Genomic DNA, 25985 nt, shown 5'->3' with positions numbered 1-25985 from the left:
CAATTTGAGACAGAAAATAAAGAAGTATTGCATTATAACCCAAAGTATAAATTAAACATCTATGAATCCATACTTATATAATTAATTGATTGAAAAAAATAAATTGGACAGAATACACAAATCCCCTGTGAAGAACTCTTTCAAATAACCTATATGAGAATGCACTCTTAAGGAGTATAACCTCCAACGTTTTACATGTGAGCTATGTATAGTGACTTCCTTCCAAAGGGTATAGTATGGAGATGGCAGAATAAAGAGTCACTTTACAGTGCACAAACCTGGCAAACAGTGTCTCAACCAGGTGACCAAAGTTAACACCCACAGGTGTAAATCATCTTATAGTATCTATTCTTAATATGATATGGTGAAAATGGCACTTTACCTCTGTAATCTTCTCTAAATTCCATAACTCTACTCCAGTCATGAGAACTATACCAGATAAATCCCAGCTGTAGAACATTCTACAAACTACCTGATCAAAATTATTGAAAACTGTCAAGGTCATCAAAAGGTAAGAAAACTCTTAGCCAAGAGGAGATGAAGAGACATGATGACTTAATCTAATATGGTACCTTAGATGGAATCCTAGAACAGGAAAAGGATATTATGTAGAAACTTAGGAAATATGAATAAAGTATCCAGTTCTTTTTCATCTTTCTACTTGCTGACTACTATATGTATTAGCTTTTTCGCAAGTTGGCTTCCCTCCGGGTTACAAGATAGCCAACAGCAGAATTGGTATAACATACATTCTTGTTTACAAACATCAAGAGAAAGAAAGAGAAGCATCTTATTCAAGCATGGAATATAAGATTATCCTTTCTGTGGAGTTGGGCAAACCATTAGGAATATGCACATAAATGCTCTCTCAGGCTTTTGACAAAGATGAAAATAAAAGCAAGGATTTAGAAAAGTTGAAATATGAATTAATAGGCTATATGTGGTATATAAATACAAATTTTTTTGTGTTACAGAGAGTACAGGAATTTTTTAATAAATGTTGACTATTGTTGGGGAGGGGGAAATTTCCCTCTCTACCCCTCTTGAGTTCTTATGGCTGGACTAATAATAACATTGACACAGGACAGATTAACAGGAGAAAAAGAAGCAAATTTAATTCATGCCGGTGGAGGTCTTAATAGAAATGGGATCTAAGAAGTGGCCAAAGCAGGCAGCTTTTATACTTTTTAGAAAAAGAAACAATAAATTGGAGAGAAATTGACAGGACAAAGAAACTTAAGTTTGGGTGGTTAATTAGTAAGGAATTTAAGCCAAATTTGGGCTTGGGTAGTAAATTACTGAAGAAGTAACAAAGTTAGTTTATACAGGCTTCTTGGCCTTGAATTCCCTGTCTCTGGTGATAAGGATGTCTTTCCACCTCTTGTTACAGGAAGGGTACCTTTCACACTGGAGATTTACTTCCTGCTTTCAGGGAGATATAGAGGAGGGTCAAAGTGTCCTCTTGCATCGGCCATTTCTTAAATAGCTTTAATTCAAAATAATCAATATTCTGCTGAGGTATTTTTGGGTAGACTGCCCTGGGTCCTAACACTATTTACATTCTAGGTCACCAGAATAAGTTCAATGAATTTTCCAAAGTAGAAGCCATACAGTTTACATTTACCATTATCAATACCATATGCTAAATATGCATTTTTAAATAGAAAGCACTAAGACATTTGAAATTAAAAAAAAGAATCTAAACACTCAACATAAGGTAGACATAAAGCTCAAATTATATACCATTTAGTAAACAATGTCAAAGAAATCATAAAAATTGTATGTCATGCTACAAAAATCAGGTGAATGTACATTCTTAATGCTGTTTATTGTTAAATAAGAAAAAGAAAATAAGAATTTAATTTTAGAAATTAACAAAACTATAGTAAAATAAACAGAAGATGTTAGTAAATCTAGAAGGAGAAACTTGTAGAAAACAGAAAAGCAATAAATAAATTCCAAATAAAAGGTAAATTCCAAATATACACAATTCAACATTAGAAATATAACTAGCAATCCAGAGAAAATCAGAAATTCATGAGGATAGTATATATGTTATATGTATTAAATATTTCAAAAGCTCTGAAATGGACTATTTTCTAGGAAAATTTAAATATAAAAAATAATTCAAGAATAGACTCATGATTATGAAAGGAATTATGAAAAAATTTCACAAAAATTATGTTTTCTACAAAGTCATTAATGGCCTTCACTTTGCTGAATCCATTGGTGAGAGCTTCTAGAATAGCACTATCCAATAGAAATATAAAGTGAGTTACACATGTAATTTAAAACTTTATAATGTGTTAAAAAAGTAGAGAAATGAAATTAATTTTAATTATATATTTTATTGAAATCCATGTATCTAAAATATTATTTTAATCCATATAAAATTATTAATAAGATATTTGACACTCCTTTTTCATGTTAAACCATTAAAATCAGTGTTTAATGCAACACATCTCATTTTGGACTGGCCATATTTTAAGTGTTTAATAGATTTATGGCTATTGCACTGGGCTCTGTAGTTCTCATGTTTAAGTAGCATTGCTTTTGCTTAGAGGGAATGTGACCAGATCTTGTGGAAGTGAAGAGTTTTCGTTTTTCATTAAGCAGCCTTGGCAAGCATGGTTTTATCTGGCTGTAGTTTTATTTATGTTAAGAGAATGAAACAGATGTACACTATTTTTTTTTTTTAGAAAATTGGATGGTTGAACATAAATGAGGATGATTTTAAGAAACCTGTAACAAATCAGTTGAAGTATGTTTCTAAGTCTCTTTTCATTAGGGAGAGATAGATAGTGAGAGAACTGTTTTCCAGTGTCCTCTTTGGCTCTTGGAAACCATGTGACTTTAAGAAAGAAGCATACTTTTTTAATGTCCAGTTCAAAAATTAGAAGACTCTTGCAATGTAAAGTTTGGGCAAGACCAGATTTCAAAATTCTATCACTCTTGCACCAGTTGGGTACCTTATACATAAGTTAATGGTGTAATTTCAATGAATAACAAAATAATATTGAATTCCACTTAGAGATCAAAGGCTCTGAGCTCTTTCTTTGCTAAAAAAAAAACGGTTAGAAAGTTTAAAAGAAGTCTGAAAGACATACTAGTATTGATCTGAACATTTATCCTTGACTAATCAGAAAATAAAGAGAAAGAGAAAGGGAGCATAATACATTTATTTATTAATGCCTGTCACTTTGTACCACCTATAATTATGTTACACTCCTCAAAACTAACTTTTTTTTCTGTTAATCTACTTATCCTTATAATAATAATTATTTTGTTAATCTGTCTTTTGACCTCTTGCTTGGCTTGTATCTTTGTTCCTTGCTTTTTAAATTTGGACCTTTCAGCTTCGACCAGTATTTTTGTTCTTTAATTGTTTCTTTTTCTATAATATCATTATTTTTATTCTTTTCCCATCTTTTGTTTCTTTCTTTCTTTTTAAAATTTCTTTTCTCCTCTTTCCCCCTCTCTCCCACCCTAACCTTCCCTCCCTCCCTCCCTTCCTAACTTCTTTCCTTCCTTCCTCCTTTTTCTTGTTCTATAATTCATCCTAGGAATTACATGTTGTCTAAAACTGAAGGCAGAGTCTGACACCTGAAGTGTATAAGTGCTTTAGTATTCAATGAATGGGCCACAAATGTGCTTGGGTGACTCAGGGGTGGTCATTGGTGGGAGAGGCTAGGATAGCTGAAAATACTCTTGGTCACTTACCTCAGTGTGCTACATAAAATTACCATTATTTAAGTATACCATGAAATATTTGAGAAGCATTGCCTAAGACTACACCAGTTAAATTTAAATAAATTGTGTCAAAAATCAGAATAAACAACTTCTGTCATGAGTTTTGAAGGTTAGACTATAATATTTTTCAGTGAAAAAGGATATAAAAGATGAATGGTAACAGTAGTTCAGGACAAATGCAGCAACAAAGAATAACTTCCAATTTTCAAGTTTCTTCGATAATTTCCTTAATTTTTTGAAATTTATAACTTACCTTTAAGATTCTGCCAGAGGTAGAATGGCAGTCACATTCTACTTAGTCAAAGTGCAACTGAAAATGGAAATAAAATTAATACTGCCACCCAAGTGTTAGCCTATCACTGAGGCATGGAAGCCTACCAATGGGAATTATAATCACACAAGACTAATTATCAGGACTTTGTATTTCTACATAGAGAATGAGGACAATTTTGGGAAAATGCTTTGTTTCTGTTTTTGACTTAGGTTCATGGAAATTGCCATTTTTCCTTCCAGCTGCGTTCTTGGTTCATATTTAAATTTGACCCTTAGTGGCAATATTGAATGTCTCTGGTCTTAGTACCTTATTTCAAATTTATGTCACATATTTTCAAAGTTTTAAACGATACTGGTGTTTTCCCAGCATGACCCTTTGACTCTCTGGAATGTTACATTTATATAAGATTAATAATGGTTTGAAGGAGGTAACTATTTCAGAAGAAGGTGGCACGGAAATTGAATTTAGACATATGTAGACAATGCTGTTTAGAATATATGACGATTTTAAACAGCAATTCTCAAACAGTATTCAATGGCCCTTTCAGAAGGGCAAAGGATACTGCAGACCATATGCTAACTACCTGTATTTACTGATCAGAGTAAAAGCAACACCCTCTGAACTGTCAAAACAAATACTGAGAATGATGCTGGTTTTAGCAAAACATCAGTGGGGGGGCTTAACATCTTTTTGTTAAATATTGAAAGTAAGTTATTCAGATCAGAATAGAAAGTGTAAATCTCATTATCCAGAAATCTAGATTATCTAGACAATCCTCATGGACCATTACTCATATAGGAAGGACAGTAGATTTGTTTTTCATTTGTGTTTTTGGACTATCACTGAGCTGGGCTTGGATGTAAAGTGTTGGTCTAGGTTTGAAGATTGGTGATGATGCTAACTCATTAGGATCATGCTGGCTTTTGTTTAATTTAATTTTAATCAGGATCTGAGCATAACCACAGGTATGCAGTAGTTAAGGATATAAACATAGGGAGCTCTGCAAGTAGCCAACACCCTCCTGGTTCCTAGGAGAGATAAGCCTAAAGTTCAGGGACCAGCACAGTCCATGTGGAGGTAGAAACTCTTCAGGGCAGAGGAGCTCTGAGGCCTGGTTCACTGCAAGGGGAGATGCCAGCATGCAAGAGTCCACTGACTACTGTAGAAGAACAGGCTAATGCAGTGGTTCTGAAACTTAACATCAGAATCAACTGGAGGCCTTGTTGAAGCATAGATTGCTGGGCCCATAATCTAGAGTTTCTGATTTAGTAGATCTGAGACAGGTCTGAGAACAGCATTTCTGTCAGGTTCTCAGGTAGTGCTCCTATTGCTGGTGCAGGGACTACACACTAAAAACCATAGTTCACGATCAACCTATCTTCATTTTTCTTCCTTGCTTTGTCATCAAATCTACAACCTGAGTATAGCCTACCAGAAGGTACCTGGGAATAAGCCATAAAAACTGATGTGTACATTCTGGAAAAAGTCATTAGATTTGAATTGGTCCTACCAGAATTAAGCAGAGGATAATTCAGACCCAAGCCCACTTCTCTCTCAGTTTCACAAGCAGAGTCAAGCAGTTTGATAAGCAGGATTTAGAAATGCTATTGGCCATGACAGTTTTTAGGAATATAAATAGCAGACTCTTCTAATCTTTGCTCATGAATATTGATAATGCATCAGAAACTTTAGAGGGTCAACCAACTTGTCACTGAATTCATTGTTACAGTGAATCAGTAAATGTACTTACAGAAGCAGCAGTAATTGCAACATTGAAGATTGCCCAGTTTAGGATTTTTTGTTGTTGTTTATCAAAACAAGGCCTGATCTCATGATCTGCATTTAATATGGTGGTGGTGAAGCCTTAATTCAGTAAGGGGACTGAGTTAAGTTTGTTTAGCCCTAATGTTAAAAATAATTAGCAAATAGTTATTGTGAAAGTTTTTTTTTTTTTTTTTTTTTGCTGTACGCGGGCCTCTCACTGCTGTGGCCTCTCCCGCCATGGAGCACAGGCTCCAGACGCGCAGGCCTAGTGGCCGCGGCCCGCGGGCCCAGCCGCTCTGCGGCACGTGGGATCCTCCCGGACCGGGGCACGAACCTGCGTCCCCTGCATCGGCAGGCGGACTCCCAACCACTGTGCCACTAGGCAAGCACGTGAAAGTATTTTTGACCAAGAGAAAATTCTGTGTAAGGAATTTTAACTGTAGGAAAGCAGTTAAAGATGAACTTTTTCTGAAAGGAGTAAAATCTAGTTTAACACATAAATCAAACTTAAACCTCTTTTCAAAATGTAGACAATGTCTTGACAGTATATTTCAATGAGCAAGGACTTAAGGGTATCTGATAAATCCCTGCAAGATCTAAAATACACAGATTCAGGTATTTCTTTCTAGAGTTCTCAGGGGTGGCTTCTTAAATTCATTTCTAATTAGAATTTTAATTAATCTGAACATATCATGCCCCTTCTTTGAGTTATTCTTAGTATGGATCAAATTAGAAATGCCAGCAATTCCTTGAGATTTCTAATTCCAGTTTCAAGCAAGAGTAGTCTAATCTGTAGAGGTATTCAAAACAATTTGCTAAGAAACAGCCAAACTCTTAGCTATTAATTATTTGAATTAATTCTTTCAAAAGTCATGCCTTTGAAGAAAAACTTGATCAATTGATGATTTAAAAAAATTCTTTAGTGTGCAATTTGATCTATTTTTGTAAAATTTAAGAAATCTTCAAGGAATTTTGAACTCTTATGTAAGTTTCAGGACATGTTTCTCAAATCTTCTTTCTGTTCAGGATCCAATGATATTCCTAAAAATGGACATAAGTTTTTTTTACTAAAATTTGAAAGAAAAAAAGAAACAATCCCATTTACTTTACATGTGATACGAGGGGGTTCATTAAAAATGAACTGTATTTTGTATAAGATAATTCCTACAATGGGAAATATAAGTAACTATCCGTATTTTCATGTTTTATCCCTGTTAGAGCCATTCAGTTTGTGGAATAATGTTGACTGACTTAATGACTCATTTATTTATGAAAAAATATTATTGAGTGTCCATCACTGCCTAAATCTAGGAAGAAGGTACTAAAAGAGATAGACATGGCTCCTCCCCTCATAAAACACAGATCATAGGGGGAAATACAGCCAATAAGCAAATACAAAAAAATAAATTAATTAACAGTTACAAATTATGATAAATGCTCTGATGGAAACAGTGCAGTGGATATCAAAGAGAAAAAACGGAGATCAGCAGTAATTTAGAAAAATGGCTTAAAAAGTCTGCTTTGGAGGATCAAATTCAATGCAGAGAAAAGGAAAAGTATGAATAAAGACAGAAAAAAAAAGTGCTTTAGGCTGTGCTGCATCTTCTTAATCTGAGGTTGTTAAACTTTGCCTCTGATGCTCTGAATTGATTCAAGTTTATCCATTGTGTTCCTCTGCTTTACAGTACTAACATTTGATGTAAAGCTAGCAGAATTAGGGGCCCAAGTCTCTACTACTGTAAACTTTTTCCACCTGAAACACCACAGGTTTCAACAGTTTATATGAGATACGTGCTGGTGGAACATGAATCTTACTGTTTACTACCGGATACCACACAAAAGTGAAATCGTAGGCATGAAGCTGATAGTTTACCTTTCTGAGATTCTGCTGCTAGTTCTTTATTCCAAACAGAGCTCCCATGACTTATCTTGTTTCCTATACTTTTCTACTAAAAGATACAGTTTTCAGGAGTGTAGAGGTTGTATTTATTGTTATAAATTATTTTGAAAATTTATAACATTACTACATGCACAGTGCAGAAAGAAAGCCATGCAAGTATATAAATGTTAAAATCTCCCTCTATTATAATATTAATTATATAATTAATATTTATTTACAGTTAATCAGTTATTTTAATCAATTAGTTAAAATTAATAGTTACATAATTATAACTACTAATTAGTTTGTGTTATTCTAGACCAATTATGTTGTGCATATACATACACACTGAAGATATACATTCAATTATATGTATGTATTCTGTTTTATTTAATTAGATTACACTAAGTCTTGCATTACAGTAAGCACTTCAAAAATTCCCAGTCTTAAAACAGTGGTTTGGTTTTCTTATACACATGACATGTCCAAGATGGGTTGGCAGAGATCTGCCCTTTGTAGCTGCAGAGACCCAAGTTCATGGAGAAGCTACCATGTGGGATCTTGCCAGTCACAGTGCCAGAAGGGGCGTCCAGGTGGGGAGCAGTAGGGTAAGGGAACCCAGGAGAACTGCTCTGCCACATGGCTCAGAGTCTCATAGAACTCTTAATGTCTCAAACCAGCAATTAAATGCTTTGTCCCAGACGTGACCCATGTCACTTGCACTCACAACTCACTGTCTAGAACTAGTTGTCTGTTTCCACTGAACTGTGAAAGGCCAGGAACTGCAATCATACTCAGTCTAGAAGATGGAGATTAAGAAATATTTCAACAGTTCTAGTGATGACCACAGTTTTCCTTCATTTACTTCTTTCTTTCAAGGATATGCCATGAACATCCTCACTTTTTACATATATATATATACCTATTTTTATACTTAATTTTTCTTAACCTATTAAATCACAATTAGGTAAATACAACATTAAAGGTAGTCACTTCTGTTATTCTTGTTGCATTTGTTAAGGAAGACGTATCTGAAAGAATTTGTGTAATTCTGAAAGCTTAGAGACTGACTCAGACTAGACAAAAAATGTATTTGGTTGTTATGTTGAAACGAGACTTCTAGAAATCAAGGAGGGAGAGTTTCTTCAAATTAAACTGACATTGAATACCAATTTGATACTAACAAACTTTAGATGCTGATTCAGATGTGTATTCAGCTGTCAGCTTAATTAGGTGTTGTCACTTAAGTATGGGTGGCCAAATTCAAAGTATGAGGTAATAAAGGGAAGGTCTGTCTGCTAGTTAGAAAACACAGATTTCACACACTAAGAATTCATCAGGGTTTTATTTAATAATGTAAAACTGTCATTGAAGTATTTACAGATGATGTACAGGCTCACCTTGGTCATACATGAGAGATTTTAATGGATAGACAATGGTCCCTTGTATTTGACAACTATTCATTGGATACCTACTATATGCTAGGCATTGTTCTAGCCACTGGGGATACAGTTGCAGATTAAAAAAATACCCATTACTTTTATTTTTTTTTCGCAAAGATATTAAACTCTGAAATACTTAGTTTTGTTATTCATCTTTTGCTGTAGCAAAAACAACCCCAATACCATGGTGACATATACCAATATGTATTTCTTGTTTATGTTATGTGGCTCTATGAAGGCTTTGATTCTGTTTAGATTGCTTGAGCTCCATATATCTTCTCTAGAATCCAAGCTGAAAGAATAGGTGACCACTGAACATTCAGTTATCATGGTATTTGTCTCAGAGCAAGAAATTCGACACAAAATGACATAACTACTGTTCAAACTTTTGCCCAAGTGCAACAGTAGTCACATCCATTCACATTTCTTTGACTAAAGCAAGTCACATAATTAAGGCTGAGATTGATGGGGCAGGTAACTATAATCTGCCTGCAAGGAAGCATGGGAGGGGTGCAGAGGAAGCAAAAAATTGTGAGCAATTTAATTTGTTTATTGTTTAATACAATTCACCCCGATAGTAAATATTTTTCTAGTAGTTACTTTTTGTTCTACTTGGTGTCACTATTTCAGCAGTATTATACACATAAACAATAATATAGTAATTCATTTCCACAAATGCTTCTCATTACTTTTTAAAAAACTTTTTAAAAAAAAGCTTAAAGACCTAAATGTAACACCTGAAACCATAAAATTCCTAAGGGGGAACATAGGCAGAACACTCTTTGACATAAGTTGTAGCAATAATTTTTTGATCTGTCTCCTAAGGCAAAAGAAATAAAAGGGAAGATAAACAAAGTGCCCTAATTAAACTTAAAAAAAACCTTTTTCACGGCAAAAGAAACCATCAACAAGATGAAAAGACAACCTACAAATGGGAGAAAATATTTGCAAATGATATGACCAATAAGGGGTTAATATCCAAAATATATAAACAGATCATACAACTTAATTTATATAAAAAAATACTCAAACAACCCAATTGAAAAATGGGCAGAAGACCTGAGTAGACATTTTTCCAAAGAAAATATACAGATGGCCAACAGGTACATGAAAAGGTGCTCAACGTTGCCAATCAAGAGAGAAATGCAAATGAAAATCACAATGAGATATCACCGCACACCTGTCAGAATGGCAATCATCAAAAGACCACAAATAACGTTGGCAAGGATTTGGAGAAAAGGGAACCCGCATACACTCACTGTTGGTGGAAATGTAAATTGGTGCAGCCACGATGGAAAACAGTATGGAGGTTCCTCAAAAAATTAAAAAAAGAACTACTATATGATCCAGCAATCCTACTACTGAGTATATATCCAAAGAAGACAAAAACACTAATTCTAAAAGATACATGCACCCCAAGGTTTGCATTATTTACAGTAGCCAAGATATGGAAGCAACCTAAGGGTCCATCAATGGTAAAGAAGACGTGGTGTATATACATACAATGGAATACTACTCAGCCATAGAAAATAATGAAATTCTGCCATTTGCAACAACATGGATGGACCTAGAGAGTATTATGCTTAGTGAAATAAGTCAGCAGTGAAAGACAAATACTCTGTTACCATTTATATGTGGAATATAAAAAATAAAACGAATGCATATAACTAAACAGAAACTGACCCACAGGTATAGAGAACAAACTAGTTGTTACCACTGGGGAGAGGCAAGTGGGGGCAAGATAGGGGTATGAGATTAAGAGATCCAAACTATGTATAAAATAGATAAGCAGCAAAGATATGTTGTATAGCACTGGGGAATATAGCCATTAGTTTGTAAAAACTTTAAATGGAATATAATCTACAAAAATATTGAATCACTGTGTTGTACACCTGAAACTAAAATGATATTGTAAATCAACCATACTTCAATTTAAAATTTGAGGACATTGAGAGGCCAATTTTAATAGGAACTTTCTCACCACTCATTTATTCACTGATTCAACAAATTTATTGAGTGTCTACAATGTCCCAAGCATTGTTCTAAGCACTAAGGTTTCAAAAATGAATGAAACAGATAAGCTCATAGGGAGAATATTCTTGTTGGAGAAGAGATACAATTTAAAAAATGAATAATTAAATATATAACATGATGATGGATACTATAAGGAAAATAAAGATGAATAAGAATTTTGAGAGAGCATGGCTGCAACAGTTTTAGATAGGGTGACCAAGGATATTCTGGTGAAGTGATAGTTGAACAAAGACCTGAATGAAATGAGGGAACAAGACATGTGGCTATCTAGGAGAGGGAATAGCAAGTGTAAAAATCTGGGGGCATGATCATGCTGATAGCGTTTAAGGAGGAACAGAAATGTGTCTGGATTACAGTAAGGGGAGACAAGCCAGATTCTAGGTCTGAGAATAGTGCAATGCAGTATCACAGTGGGCTTTACCAGCCATGGTAAGAAATGGTTGTTTTATTTTGAATAAGATGGGAAATCATTAGGAAGGTTTGAGCAGATCCTGTTGCTCTACTAAATTCAGATGTCGTCATTTAGTTTTCTTTCTCTCAGTTCAGAATATTTGTTTAGCTTGCAAATGATGTGTTCTCTTTTCAGAACCTTGTTTTGTGCTTTTCTTAAATATATCGATGTGCTCTTGTGCTCTTTTTAGGTTTGGTCATGTTGTTATCTTTCTCCTTCAGAATCTCTAGTAATCTGTAAGGGCTCATTTTGCTTGTCCATTTCCTCTTTCATGCCGATAGAGTGCCACTGAGCTTGTGGTAATTTTCCTTTGTATGCCAGTTGCTTGGTACCTTAAATGTTGGCATCCCATGAGTGAGGTAAGTTGCAGGACTCTGAGGGCTTGGTCTCCAAGGAAAACAGGCCTATTTTGGCAATCTATATCCTGTCTCAGGCCTCTCTGTTGCTGTTCTCCTGGTCCAGAGAGACTGTCCGTCTCCGTGAGGAGGAAGCCGAAGTTGTAACCTCACATTTACCCTCCTAGACTCTGCCTACCTTTTCTCCTCAGTAGGGGCTTGTTTAGCAAAAGTGAACAGGTGAGAACTGAGAGGCTAACCAAGGTGGGAGTCATTCAAGCCACCATCTTCCAAGAATCCTTGTGTTGTGGAAATAATTGTATTTCCAAGGAACTTTCCTAACTGCTAGATTAAACTAATACTTCTCAATCATTTGAATATAACAAAAAATTACTTTTAAAATGCCATTTTCATTTTACATGTTTATTTTGTAAACATGAAGAACTCAAGGAGTGGGACTTCCCTGGTGGTCCAGTGGGTAAGACTCCATGCTCCCAATGCAGGGGGCCCAGGTTCGATCCCTGGTAGGGGAACTAGATCCAGCATGCTGCAATTGAGACCCAGTGCAGCCAAAATAAATAAACAAATAAATATTAAAGGAGTATAATCATTAGTGATTAAAATGTCTGTTACAACAACGCTATTTGCTTCTAGTTTGATTACTACTGAAAATATACTGTTCAATTTCTTGAAAATAATCAGCTCCATGCTGACTTTGCAGATGTCCAGGCAATGTGTTTCTAGTTAGTTGTGGGTATGACTTCAGAGTGGATTCTTTTTGTAACAGCAAACAGTTATGCCAAATGACTTGCTCAAAATGGGTATGAAAGGATGTAAAACATTTATAACACATCAGGGACAAGGTATTAAGTAAACCTGCCCTAGCTGGAAGCTTATGAAGCATATTTTATGAATTCAGTTCAATTAAAAAGATAGAAACAGTTGTGCAAATAGTGGGAATCATTATTCTTCTTGAGCTTTTGAAACACCTGAGTGAAGAAATGGCAGGTGAAAACTTTAAAGAGAGAAAAATGTGTAGCTCATTGTGTGACCAATGGAAAGGCATAGATTTTTTTAGTAATTTTTTAATTTCACTGTCAAAAATTTAAAGACAATCAATTATGAAGAAGGTGACAAAACTTACCAACCATAAACTGCTTCAGGAAATATTACTATTAACAGTTCAGAGTTCAGAGGGTTTCTTTCCAGTTTATATATGCCTGTGTACTTGTGTGTATATATAAAACATACATAGTTTATTTTTATTCATTTGACATTCTATGTAATATTTTTGTTTTGCATTTCAAATTATATCCTGATTACTTTTTCATAATTACAAATACTTAACCTATAGTAAAATGTTAAAACATGGTTGGAGGCCAAATCTGAAGTGTTAGAAAATATGGAGCATGTTGATCTTAGAATTATCTCTCACAAGATTGAATTAGAAAATTCCACCTGCACCATCATGTATTTAAGAGTAATAGTGTGGCTTGGTGTGTTTGTTTCTTTTGATGCGGTCATTATACAAATGGCTTTTTCTTTGTATTTGAAGGTGAGTCTGTCTATACGAATCACTAACTAGATAAGGTGAACACTTATGGATAGTCAAAATAATGCATTCCCTGAGTCATGAAAGTGTTTATTTTTGAGGTAAATGGAATTCATAAAAGAAGTAATTTCCATGGCACCAGTGAATTAAGATCAGTAAGTCCATACTTATTTTCTTAAAAGGATCATGGTTTACATTTTGTTAATTTACGCCTACTTTTTCAAATAGCACGTTATTATGCAAATTTTATTTTACAGGTGTAATTAAAATATTGAATAATTTATTCTATTTCATTACATGAAAACTTAGGGCATTAATAATATGTTGCGAATATTTATGCTAAAGTATGAAGCTAGACCGTATAGTTGTTAGGCTGAAATTTTCCAACTGCATTTTTTTCCCCATTTCAACATGTTTTTCTCTTAATCCCTAAGGGAACTTGTTAGACAAAGTGCAGGTTTTATTGCAAAAATATCTCCACAGTGACTAAGGATATACTCTTGAACATTCTGGCTAATACTCAATCATTTCTTTCTCAATACAATAGAGATTCTATTACTATACAGATATGTACAGTTCTAATTTGATTAGATGTATTTTACTTTATTTGTGGTTGACAAAAATGAATATATTCAAGTTGTGAATCCATATAAATGGGAGACTGTGATTATAAAATTATTAATGCTGTGAGGTTGATACAATGACGGTTATTAAGAAGATCTGGAGGGCAAGCTTCTAGACAGGTTTTTTTTTTTTTTTTTTTTTTTTTTGGGCGGTACGTGGGCCTCTCACTGTTGTGGCCTCTCCTGTTGCGGAGCACAGGCTCTGGATCGTGCAGGCTCAGCGGACATGGCTCATGGGCCTAGCCACTCCACAGCATGTGGGATCTTCCCGGACCGGGGCATGAACCCGTGTCCCCTGCATTGGCAGGCGGACTCTCAACCACTGTGCCACCAGGGAAGCCCTAGACAAGTATTCTTAAATGTAGTTATCCAGTTCACTTAATTTTTTTGTGCTAAAACTCAGTTTTAAAAAAGGTAAACCCATGATTCTCTTAAAAATATAAAATGAACACATATTCAAAATTTTATTTGCTTCATTAATTAGTGAGGGAACCAATAAGATGTTAAAACCAGTTTAAAAAAAAATTGAAGAACTGATGTGTGTGTGATTCTATGTGTGTGTGTGCATGCATACACATCATACAGTAATGTAAAAATGAAGTTGCTAATAGATGTAAAACTGGTTAACATCATATAGGACAATAAAACAGTGTCATGTTGATCTATTCTACAAGGTATAAATAATTGATTCTCCACCAGATGATCTTCATTTGCATTGTTATGGGTAAGGATAATTTGCATTCCTATCAGATTTCTTCAAGTTATCTTCTGCCACTAGAGAGATGTAAAATAATCTACTCAATAGAAAGTTAGATGTTCAACTAATAGAATCAGATAATTCCCAGAGGGCATGCTAGAAAACATGGACATACTCCTTAAAGACACCCAGTAATCTCTTGCCCATTAATTTCCAAGTTTTGAAAAATTTTTCCTGACATTTGTGATTTAATTGTGCTTTGGAGGAATAAAATTTCAATGACCTAGTTTTCCAGATTTGCTTTTCAAGGTAGAACAACAAAACAATAATGGGTGAGAGAACAATATTTTTTAAAAGGTCATTAAATCCATCTTCAAATCTCTAACCAATAGCTAGGAATTCTTGGTTAAATATGCCCAATATTTATATAATATATTTTAATTTTAATATATTTAATTTATATAATTAATATTAATGCTTGGTAAATATTTTAAGTATCATGTGACTCAATACAAATGCAACACAATGCTTGATGGTCTTTTAATACCATTGACCAACTTGTGATCTGATTTGAGGGGCTGTGTTCTGAATTCCTAGCCCAGGCACTTTGGCTTTGTTGAGCAACTGTGGAGAAATGAGTTAAATGTATGTGTGCATGTGGGTGTGGTGGGAAGGTTATACACATCTGGTGTAAAAAATGACCCATGTTTCATTGATATTGACCCTCAACTTTTGTCACCTTGTGTATTTTTCAATGTTACAGATTTCACAGCCATTTTATCTCCATCTTTCTAATCACTAGATTAACAAAATTATTTTTGCTACAGTGTAATTTGTAGAGTCTTTCCCTTCTGATGTATACCTTTCAGAAGATAAGTGTACATTCCAAAGAAAATAGAATCTATTAGTTTACCACATTTATCATTTTTCTTTTTTCAGTTCCTAAATATACCTAAAAAGAGCCATGTGTCATTATAGCAGTCTTATCTGAGAGTAAGCAGTGCATTTTACCTTTTACCTTAAGATTAAGCCTCTCATCTACTGCAAATTCTTTAGGACTTTGTGCATTCGTCTTTGCCTCTCTATGCAGCCCCTTTATTTAAAAGCCTTTTTGTTTAAAGCACACCATTTGCTCCTCCATCTCTGAACAAAAATAAAATGATACATCAACAAAAAACCTGCCCTCATGCTTATTATTGCTTTCAGCTGCCTCCATTTTGTCACTCTCTTCCATCCTTCTGGAATTTCTAGGTAAAGTCGTATATAATTATTTTTCCCACATCATCACCTCATTTCTACTCTTCAGCCAGCTGACACCTGGCTTGTATTTCTACTACCCAGAGAGTCTTGCAAAGTCCAGGGGCTTATTTTCTAATTGCTAAATCCTATGACCTATTTTAGTTTGTCCTTAGACCTTTTCTTCAGTTTTTCTTGACCAAGTCCTCCTGTCTTTCTTCCTTGATGTAATCTTGTCGTGGCTTCAAGAAAACTGTTCTGCTTTGACATTAGCCACTCCCCTGACCTCCGTGCCCTTAGATTTCCTCTAAAATTTGACCCCTTCTCACTTTCCTTCATTTCTTAGACTTTGACACTCCCTGAAATTTTATCCTTGATTCTCTGCTTTTTCTTCCTCTTCTCCCTGGGTGATAACATTAGCTTCAAGATTTCAAGTACCGTACCATCTAGAGCAATTAATTTCCAACTACATGATTCCTGCACCTGATCTCTCTCCTGAGATCCACTTCTGTATTTGTAACATAATGTTTGCATTTCCAGTAGATGTTTCTTAGGAAATTCAAACTTGAAATGTCCAAAATAGAATTCACTGTCTTGATATTAATTCCTTATTTCTATTTCCTGTCTTGGTTAATGACATTGCTATTAACTTTAAATCTATACAACAAAGACTGCTGTCATTCTTAACTTCTGTCTTTCTGTTCATTTCCCAACATAATTAATTATAAAGTTTATTGATTAGGCCCCTTAATGTTATCCCTACTATACTATAACTGTTCAAACTGCTGTCTCTTGTCTGAACCATTGAAAATATCAAAATTTGGTAACAAATCTCTCTTTAGCTCTATTAGCTGCCTCATCCTTTGCATTCTATGCTCTTGTAACATGGAATTTTTCACAGTTCTTACATCACCCATGAGTTTCAAAACTCCAATCCTTTTCTCTGTCTGTGCTCTTTCCATAGATTGTCTTCACATATTCTCAGTATTGCAGACTTATTCCTCAAGACTAAGTTGAAATGCTACTTTCTCTGTGGACAGTCTCTTGAATGTCCCAGGTAGATCAGGCATGATTCCTCTGAGCATGGGTCTGTTACAGGACTGTGCAATCTGCATGTGTGTCTCGCTTCCCCACTGTGTGAGCGCGGCTTATTTATCCTTGTATTCTCAGCTCCTTTTGCATGTCTTAGCCCGTGGTTCGTTCTCATAAATGCCTTTTGACTGAATGGGAAACATTATTTTAGAGTGAAAGATTTGCCATTATTGAGAGATTATGGAATAACTTCTCAGTGTAACTTCCTCTCACTCTTACTCTTAGAAGGGGTCTTGGAGATCTTTTCAAGTGAACAAATGTGTTTTCTGTGTGGGAACATAAAGCTAGTCAAAACTGACTCATTCCTAAGGGTTTGTTCTTCAGAAATGACAGAATGTTCTTTAGGGTCTTGGGTTTTTGTAAACATAAATCATTTCAATGCTTTAGGCCACATGTCCTTTGTGGTTGTGCATAAAATTCCTCGTTGTGAGCTAACACTTGTGCTCTGCTTCACGGTTGCTACATATTTCAAAGTTTGAAAAATATCAGCGCTAATGGCACAGCGTTTCTAAATTTTAATTTTGACTCATCAAATGCTGCCATTGATAATCACAAATACCACACACCTGAAGAAAGCGATTTTAATTTACCATAACTTTTGACAAAAAGTATGAGGATAAGAAATATGACTTGCTTCTTTATGAAACTCTGACATATATACTGTAACAGTTATGGTTTAAATGGTTTTCCTGTGTCCCGTATGACCACATGGTCCACAGGAAAGGTTGGCCATTTGGCAAAACTGACTTCTCAGGAGGAGACATGCATATTTTGATAAGATAATCTTATGATCCAAGGTCAGTGAGCAGTTGATGAGCTATGTGCAAGTTTATATCTCTTTTTATCTTGTAGCTACACATCAGTATTGCATATTTTGGAAATATAATTCTTCACGCAGAAAAATGTTCCATGTGGCAACTTCAAAGACAACCTGCTGAGAAACCAAGAGAATATTTAATAATGTTCATGAGCAATGAGGCATGAATGATCAAATGAAGGTCTTCCTAGTTATCTATTGATCATTCTATCATGGCAGGTAACTTCAAAACCACACACAGTCTTTTGAACATTACCTCCATCTCCTAATATTTCTCCCTATCATTAGAAGAAAATTACTTTTCTTGACCTTCCATAACAGGCAAATGTATTTTGTATAATTTATTGATCTTATAATATAATATTCTAGCGAGGGTAAATGGGACTCATTAGGTTCAAATGAGTTATAATTGTAGGAAACGTAAAGGTAACTCTTTAATCCTCCTATACTTGATACGGAAAAAAAAATCCATTTCTTATAGAAGGGACTTCCAGAACACTATCAGGACTTAGAGTTTAAATTGAAAATGAGTTTTTATTTTATACTCTTTAACATCATAAGGGGAGTGTGCCATTTGGCAAATATACCTTAATATACAGGAAACTAGTAAATATATAGGAAACTAGTAGCTAGGTTTCACCTTAGCTTACCAGTCCTCATGGTTACCTCCATTTCCTAATTGACAAAAGAATTCTAAAAATTAGCTTCGAAACAGAAGAGGAAAACATACATGCTCAATAAACCCTATTCACTTGTGGTAATAGTCTTCAAAAATGGCAATAGCCATAAAGGCAGTAAATAAATGATTTAGTTTGAAATTAGAAGGGACAGCAAAAGCACAATCTACTACCTTGCTAATCCTTGTGGGAAATCATTCCATTTACTGACTGTAGCTATTACATATACACTGAATGAGGTCAATTTAAAATTGTTTAATTTGATAAGGAAAATTTCTATATAAGCCCCAAATAATGAACATGTAATTAAAAATATATTACAAAAAGATGAAGGCTATTGTTGTTGTTCCTTGGTGTTCATTTTCCATGTGGGAAATCTGATTATATGCTGGAGCCTTTTTCCATTGTACCAAATTCTGGTCAGTAAACATTTCATGCAATACCCTTAAAATTGTTTAACACCTTGTCTCCCACTGCAGTTGCTTTGTTGAGTTCACAGATATGTACTTGTCTCTTTTTACATCATAAGGCAGCAAAAGCAAAAGCTGCTCTAAGAAATAAAATTGGTTTATTATCATAGTTAACAATTTAATTAATTAAACTGCTTGTTTATTGCTTATTGGGCTTTAAAGAAAGAGCTGAGTGCTATAGTAGAAAATAAAGAGGACATGTCTTACAAGGCTGAGACTGGACAAGATAACCTATATACATGTGTAAATGAATAGCTGTTATATTGGTTCACAGGGCTTATGATTTATGATATATGCACATTTATAAAATAATAAATCAGTATATAGAAATAGTCTTCTTGTATTTGCTTTGATTCATTGCAACAATGTCTTTATTTTTTTTCACAGCATTTACAAAACATAACCTAGGTGAGAGCTATAAGAATTGTTTCTCTTTTTCTGTAGTACCTTACTTACCCTGAGATTTATCAGTTTTAAAAAGTTAATAAAAATAACCCTTTCTTACATTTATGCTGCATCCTTCTAAAAGCTTTATGATTCACCATTGAGCTCATTTCCATGGCAACCGTTTAAGTCACGTTTCTCAAAACTAAATATTATAAAGGAAAATAGAAAATCCAGATGAAGCTTTGGAGTTTTCTTACCTGGGAAGATCAGTTATGTCCAACATGTGTTCCAAAGGTCAATACTTTGATGAAACTCTTTTTAGACCAAAGAGACGGTCGATGTTATGTTCTTAGCTTTCTCAAGAAAAATGGTATCTATCTTTCAAAAAACTAAGGTCTGAGGAAAACAACAGTTTCGTGACACTTTCCTAGCCCCTGCCCTATAACCAACTGCTCTTTAGTCATAGGAAATATTTATAAATGTTTGTAGATTCAAGATATTTTCAGAATTTCTTAGTTCAAGCAGGTAAATGAAATTGGGAGATTAATGAGTGTTTATTCATTCTGCATATATTTGTTGAGTGCCTATCGTTTCATATACTGTTCTTGGCACTGAAGATGAAGCAATGAACAAGAAGGATAGGTTTTCTGTTTCATCGTGGTTATATTTTAGCAGGAGGAGAAAAAAATATTAAAAAGTAACAGTGATAAGACCTATGAAGAAAATGGTACCAGGTAATTTGGTTTGAAGAGGGAACATGAACATTTGGTATTAAGAGAACATGGCATTTCAGAGACATTGAATATAAACTGCGGGTAAAAATTTTCCTAGTGCTTCATGAATTTCTGGAACTGTAAGCAATACCTGTAAGACACAATAAACCCTCTCACCCCTAGGCAACGACTCATCTCCTTTCTGTCTATAAATTTGCCTAATTGGGATTTTTTTTTTTGAATAAAAAACCTCACATCTGTATACAAAATTTATGCACTTGTTGAAAATTTAAAGTAATAGTGAAGTACATATATATGTATATGCAGGAAAAGGTGCGTGCGTGTGTGTGTGTGTGTATTCAGATATGTATACATATCATATGTATACATATGTATCCCACACATATGTATACATATCTGTGGGAAGTATTTATGTATCTGTAGGAATCAGGACATTTCCAAATCAACTGGCACATCAACAATTGACAAACACGATTTAGATTTTTTTTAGTATTGGATTAATGAGTAATTAAAATAATGAAATAAACTATTGAGTTTTTAACAGTAAACACATTTTAAATGTTAAGTAATAATAAATTTAAAGAAAGAAGTTAATAAAGTTAACTTAGTTCAAGAAACAGTGAGACTTTTAGTAGTTTAGTTTGCAAATTACGTTTTCCCCTGAGTGAATTTAAATGAGCTTCATTGGCTGTTAAAAGCCATTAATCAAGCTTTTAGTTGTATTTGGAGAGTATTTGGCATCATTCAGGTAGCCTTTGTGTAAATTATGTAGTTTCTGCATCTGTGCTTTTTCTGTTTTAGCTAATGAAGGCCAGCATTCATGAATAGTGAATTTGAAGGTGATCTACTGTTTTCTCCTAATGAGTTAATATTTGATTTCTCAACATTAATTTTTCTTTAAACCTCAGGTAATTATGGTTAATGGAAAAAACTCATGTTTTTTCTTTTCTATTGTGGATCATAAAAAGCAATCCCTGTTACTGTCACTGATATGACTGTTGTTTGCTTGCTGTAATCTGAATTTTGAAGAGACTCTTCACTTTTATCTGCGGAGTGAGATGTGTGAAGTTGTAGGTAACAAGTGGCAGGGATGACACTGAATGAAGGTGCAAATACAGACAAACATAAGAAATCTTTATGATTTGTCCTCCTTTAATTTGATAGTTTTTATAGTGCTTTAGCTGCCCATTTTGATTTTACTGTTTGAGCAAGGGAAAGGTAGTTAACAACCTCAGCAGGCAGAAGAGATGAATAGGGAAACACAATCTCAGTATTTATATTAGGGAATATCCCAAAGAACTTATTATCCTGCTTTCACTAATTCTATTGAGCTGAGAATTACCTTATTATCACTTTATATTGTCACTCAAGGAGAGGCTTTTGTAGAAATTATTCCCAGTCAACTGCCAGTTACCACCCACATGCTAGTCATCCCCTTGCCCTACATATAATGCCTCAGAACAGGTGGTGCCTGCTCTCGGAAACAGACTGACTCCACGGGTTAAATTAAACGTGCCTCAAGATTCCAGTTGTCTCTGCCTGTAATTCAGTAGGTGGCAGTCTTTTCATTTTGACTAAAGCTAGGACCTGAATTACACACAGACTTAGAGAGAGGAGGCAAGGCTGGTATTAGGCATAGAGAAAGTGTCCATGGTGGTATGATTTGGGGAATTGAAACATCTTCTTTGCCTGGAAATTGTTTTCTGAACAGGCACTCACATTGCCTGGTCAGTTAGTTGTTGCTCCTGAAGAGCCTTTTAAAAATGGTTCTATTCATTAGAGCCATTAGAATGACTTTGTATCAGAGAAAAAAAAAAAAAAAGTCAAGCGTGTTTGTGTGTAGAGAGGGAGCATGCAGTGGTGTGAAAGAGAAGAGAAGATTTGGGATTCTGGGTCCTTGTCCTTGGGTAAGGATACCAAGTGATGGTGAAAGTAGGCAATGGAAAGAGGAAATGATCCACATTTTCATGCTTCCTCACACCCATATTGTCTGTGGCTATACCTAAGAAGACACACTCTGCTCATGTTTAGGGAAGAATGAACTTTATTTTAAATATCTGCTCGATGTGTAATCTTTTAATCAGGAGTTCTCGTACCTTCTAATCCTTAGTATATGCTTAAAAAGCAATGTTTGCTCTGTAACTCTAATGTTTATAAATGGTACTAAACTATAACATCTTCCTAAATAACATTTCTGGATTTGTATATTAATAAAGTAACAACTTAGCCTTCCATAGTCATTGCAAAACAATTGTAAAAATTTTTTCTTGTGTGTATTATTTTTTTGTTGCTTAACTTTTAGTCACACACACATCCCACCAACAATAAAAGTATAGCTGAAGCCTTACCATGTAGTACGTTGAAATGATAATATTTTTGAGCATGGAAATGATTCTAGGTATTGTCTATTAATATTAGAACATCAAATAAAATACTGAATCTAAAATATTTTTGAGCACTTGAGTTAGAGCTTACAAATTACATATTTCACATTCATGCTTTTGACACACATAAAAAACCTTTTTGAAAAGTGTTAATGAGAACTTCTCTAGGCTGTTATTACTTTGGTAAAATCAGCGTTTTGGGAGTCCAGTCATTTGACCACCTGGAAATATATATAGCCCATCTCAACATCATAAGAATTATGACTGAATGCCTGGCTGCAATCCAGATACATTGTCCATCTATCCATTCAGTCATCCGTCCATGCACATATCCATCTATCCAGTTATTCATTCGACATTCATTGAAAGCCTAGTAGCTATACAGAGTGATGAACATGGCAGAAAGGACCCCAGTTCTCCTACAGCCGATATCTTACTGGGAAAAAATGAACAAACTACAAGTAAATAAATACATAAACTAGATAAATTCCATGGTTTCAAAGCGACATATACCTGGATGTATATGGATATATATCTGGATATATGATAGGCATACATGTTGGTATTTTTGGAAGGGCAGTCAGGGAATTCTCCCTGTGGAGAAAACCAAGCTGAGATCCAATTGTTGAAAAAGAGCTCCCTTCAAAAAACAATGGGAAAACATTCTAGGCAGAGGGAACAACATGTGAAAAGATGTTGAGGTGGAAATAAGCTAGAAGTCTATTTATTCATTCACTCAACAAATACCTACTACTGCATGCTCAAGATGTGCCAGGCACCCCCATTGTGGGGGACTGCATTTTGCCAATGGCATTTCAATTGTGTCTTTTTCTAACAAAGGTAGATCTAAAGTGCAGATGAGAATCACGCCACGCTAGGTCAAATTCTGACTGCCAATGGTTATTTATACGACTTTGGAGAAGTTACTGATTTATCTAAGTCTCAGTTTCCTCTCTGTAAAATGAGGATACTAATAATTCCTATCCCATAGGATATTTGTGGGGTTAGGTGAGTCAATTTTTATATGAACTATATAGATATAGTTGGAGTAGTGCCTCGCACATAGTGAGTCCTCAGTAAATGTCATCTATTTTAGTGCCTACTGATTTAATTTACTTTTTTTAACGTCTTTATAGGAGTATAATTGCTTTACAATGGTGTGTTAGTTTCTGCTTTATAACAAAATGAATCAGTTATACATATACATGTGTTCCCAAATCTCTTCCCTCTTGTGTCTCCCTCCCTCCCACCCCTCTAGGTGGTCACAAAGCACCGAGCTGATCTCCCTGTGCTATGCGGCTGCTTCCCACTAGCTATCTATTTTACGTTTGGTAGTGTATACCTGTCCATGCCACTCTCTCACTCTGTCACAGCTTACTCTTCCCCCTCCCCATATCCTCAAGTCCGTTCTCTGGTAGGTCTGTATCTTTATTCCCGTCTTGCCCCTAGGTTCTTCATGACCAATTTTTTCTTTTCTTAGTTTCCATATATATGTGTTAGCATACGGTATTTGTTTTTCTCTGTCTGACTTACTGCACTCTGTATGTCAGACTCTAGGTCCATCCACCTCTCTACAAATAATTCAGTTTCGTTTTTTTTATGGCTGAGTAATATTCCACTGTATATATGTGCCACATCTTCTTTATCCATTCATCTCTTCATGGACACTTAGGTTTCTTCCATGTCCTGGCTATTGTAAATAGAGCTGCAATGAATATTTTGGTGCATGACTCTTTTTGAATTATGGTTTTCTCAGGGTATATGCCCAGTAGTGGGATTGCTGGATCATATGGTAGTTCTATTTGTAGTTTTTTAAGGAACCTCCGTACTGTTCTCCATAGTGGCTGCACCAGTTCACATTCCCACCAGCAGTGCAAGAGTGTTCCCTTTTCTCCACACCCTCTCCAGCATTTATTGTTCGTAGATTTTTTGATGATGGCCATTCTGACTGGTGTGAGGTGATACCTCATTGTAGTTTTGATTTGCATTTCTCTAATGATTAATGATGTTGAGCATTCTTTCATGTGTTTGTTGGCAGTCTGTATATCTTCTTTGGAGAAATGTTTATTTAGGTCTTCTGCCCATTTTTGGATTGGGTTGTTTGTTTTTTTTGTTATTGAGCTGCATGAGCTACTTGTAAATTTTGGAGATTAATCCTTTGTCAGTTGCTTCATTTGCAAATATTTTCTCCCATTGTGAGGGTTGTCTTCTCTTCTTGTTTATGGTTTCCTTAGCTGTGCAAAAGCTTTTAAGTTTCATTAGGTCCCATTTGTTTAATTTTGTTTTTATTTCCATTTCTCTAGGAGGTGGGTCAAAAAGGATCTTGCTGTGATTGAGGTCATAGAGTGTTCTGCCTATGTTTTCCTCTAAGAGTTTGATAGTTTCTGGCCTTACATTTAGGTCTTTAATCCATTTTGGTTTATTTTTGTGTATGTATGGTGTTAGGGAGTGTTCTAATTTCATACTTTTACATGTAGCTGTCCAGTTTTCCCAGCACCACTTATTGAAGAGGCTGTCTTTTCTGCATTGTATATGCTTGCCTCCTTTATCAAAGATAAGGTGACATATGTGCATGGGTTTATCTCTGAGCTTTCTATCCTGTTCCATTAATCTATATTTCTGTTTTTGTGCTAGTATCATACTGTCTTGATTATTGTAGCTCTGTAGTATAGTCTGAAGTTAGGGAGCCTGATTCCTCCAGCTCCATTTTTCTTTCTCAAGATTGCTTTGGCTATTCAGGGTCTTTTGTGTTTCCATACAAATGGTGAAACTTTTTGTTCCAGTTCTGTGAAAAATGCCATGGGTAGTTTGATAGGGATTGCATTGAATCTGTAGATTGCTTTGGGTAGTAGAGTCATTTTCACAATGTTGATTCTTCCAATCCAAGAACATGGTATATCTCTCCATCTATTTGTATCATCTTTAATTTCTTTCATCAGCATCTTATAATATTCTACATACAGGTCTTTTTTCTCCTTAGGTAGGTTTATTCCTAGATATTATATTCTTCTTGTTGCAATGGAAATGGGAGTGTTTTCTTAATTTCGCTTTCAGATTTTTCATTATTAGTATATAGGAATTCTAGAGATTTGTGTGCATTAATTTTGTATCATGATAATTTACCAAGTTCATTGATTAGCTCTAGTACTTTTCTGGTAGCATCTTTAGGATTCCCTATGTATAGTATGTCATCTGCAAACAGTGACAGCTTTACTTCTTTTCCAATTTGGATTTCTTTTATCTCTTTTTCTTTTCTGATTGCTATGGCTTAAACTTCCAAAACTATGTTTAATAATAGTGGTGAGAGTGGGCAACCTTGTCTTGTTCCTGATCTTAGTGGAAATGGCTTCAGTTTTTCACCATTGAGGACGATGTTGGCTGTGGGTT

Source organism: Lagenorhynchus albirostris, chromosome 3 (assembly GCF_949774975.1).
Source record: "Lagenorhynchus albirostris chromosome 3, mLagAlb1.1, whole genome shotgun sequence".
NCBI classification, from domain to species: Eukaryota; Metazoa; Chordata; class Mammalia; order Artiodactyla; family Delphinidae; genus Lagenorhynchus; species Lagenorhynchus albirostris.
Note: the sequence above shows the minus strand (reverse complement) of the source record.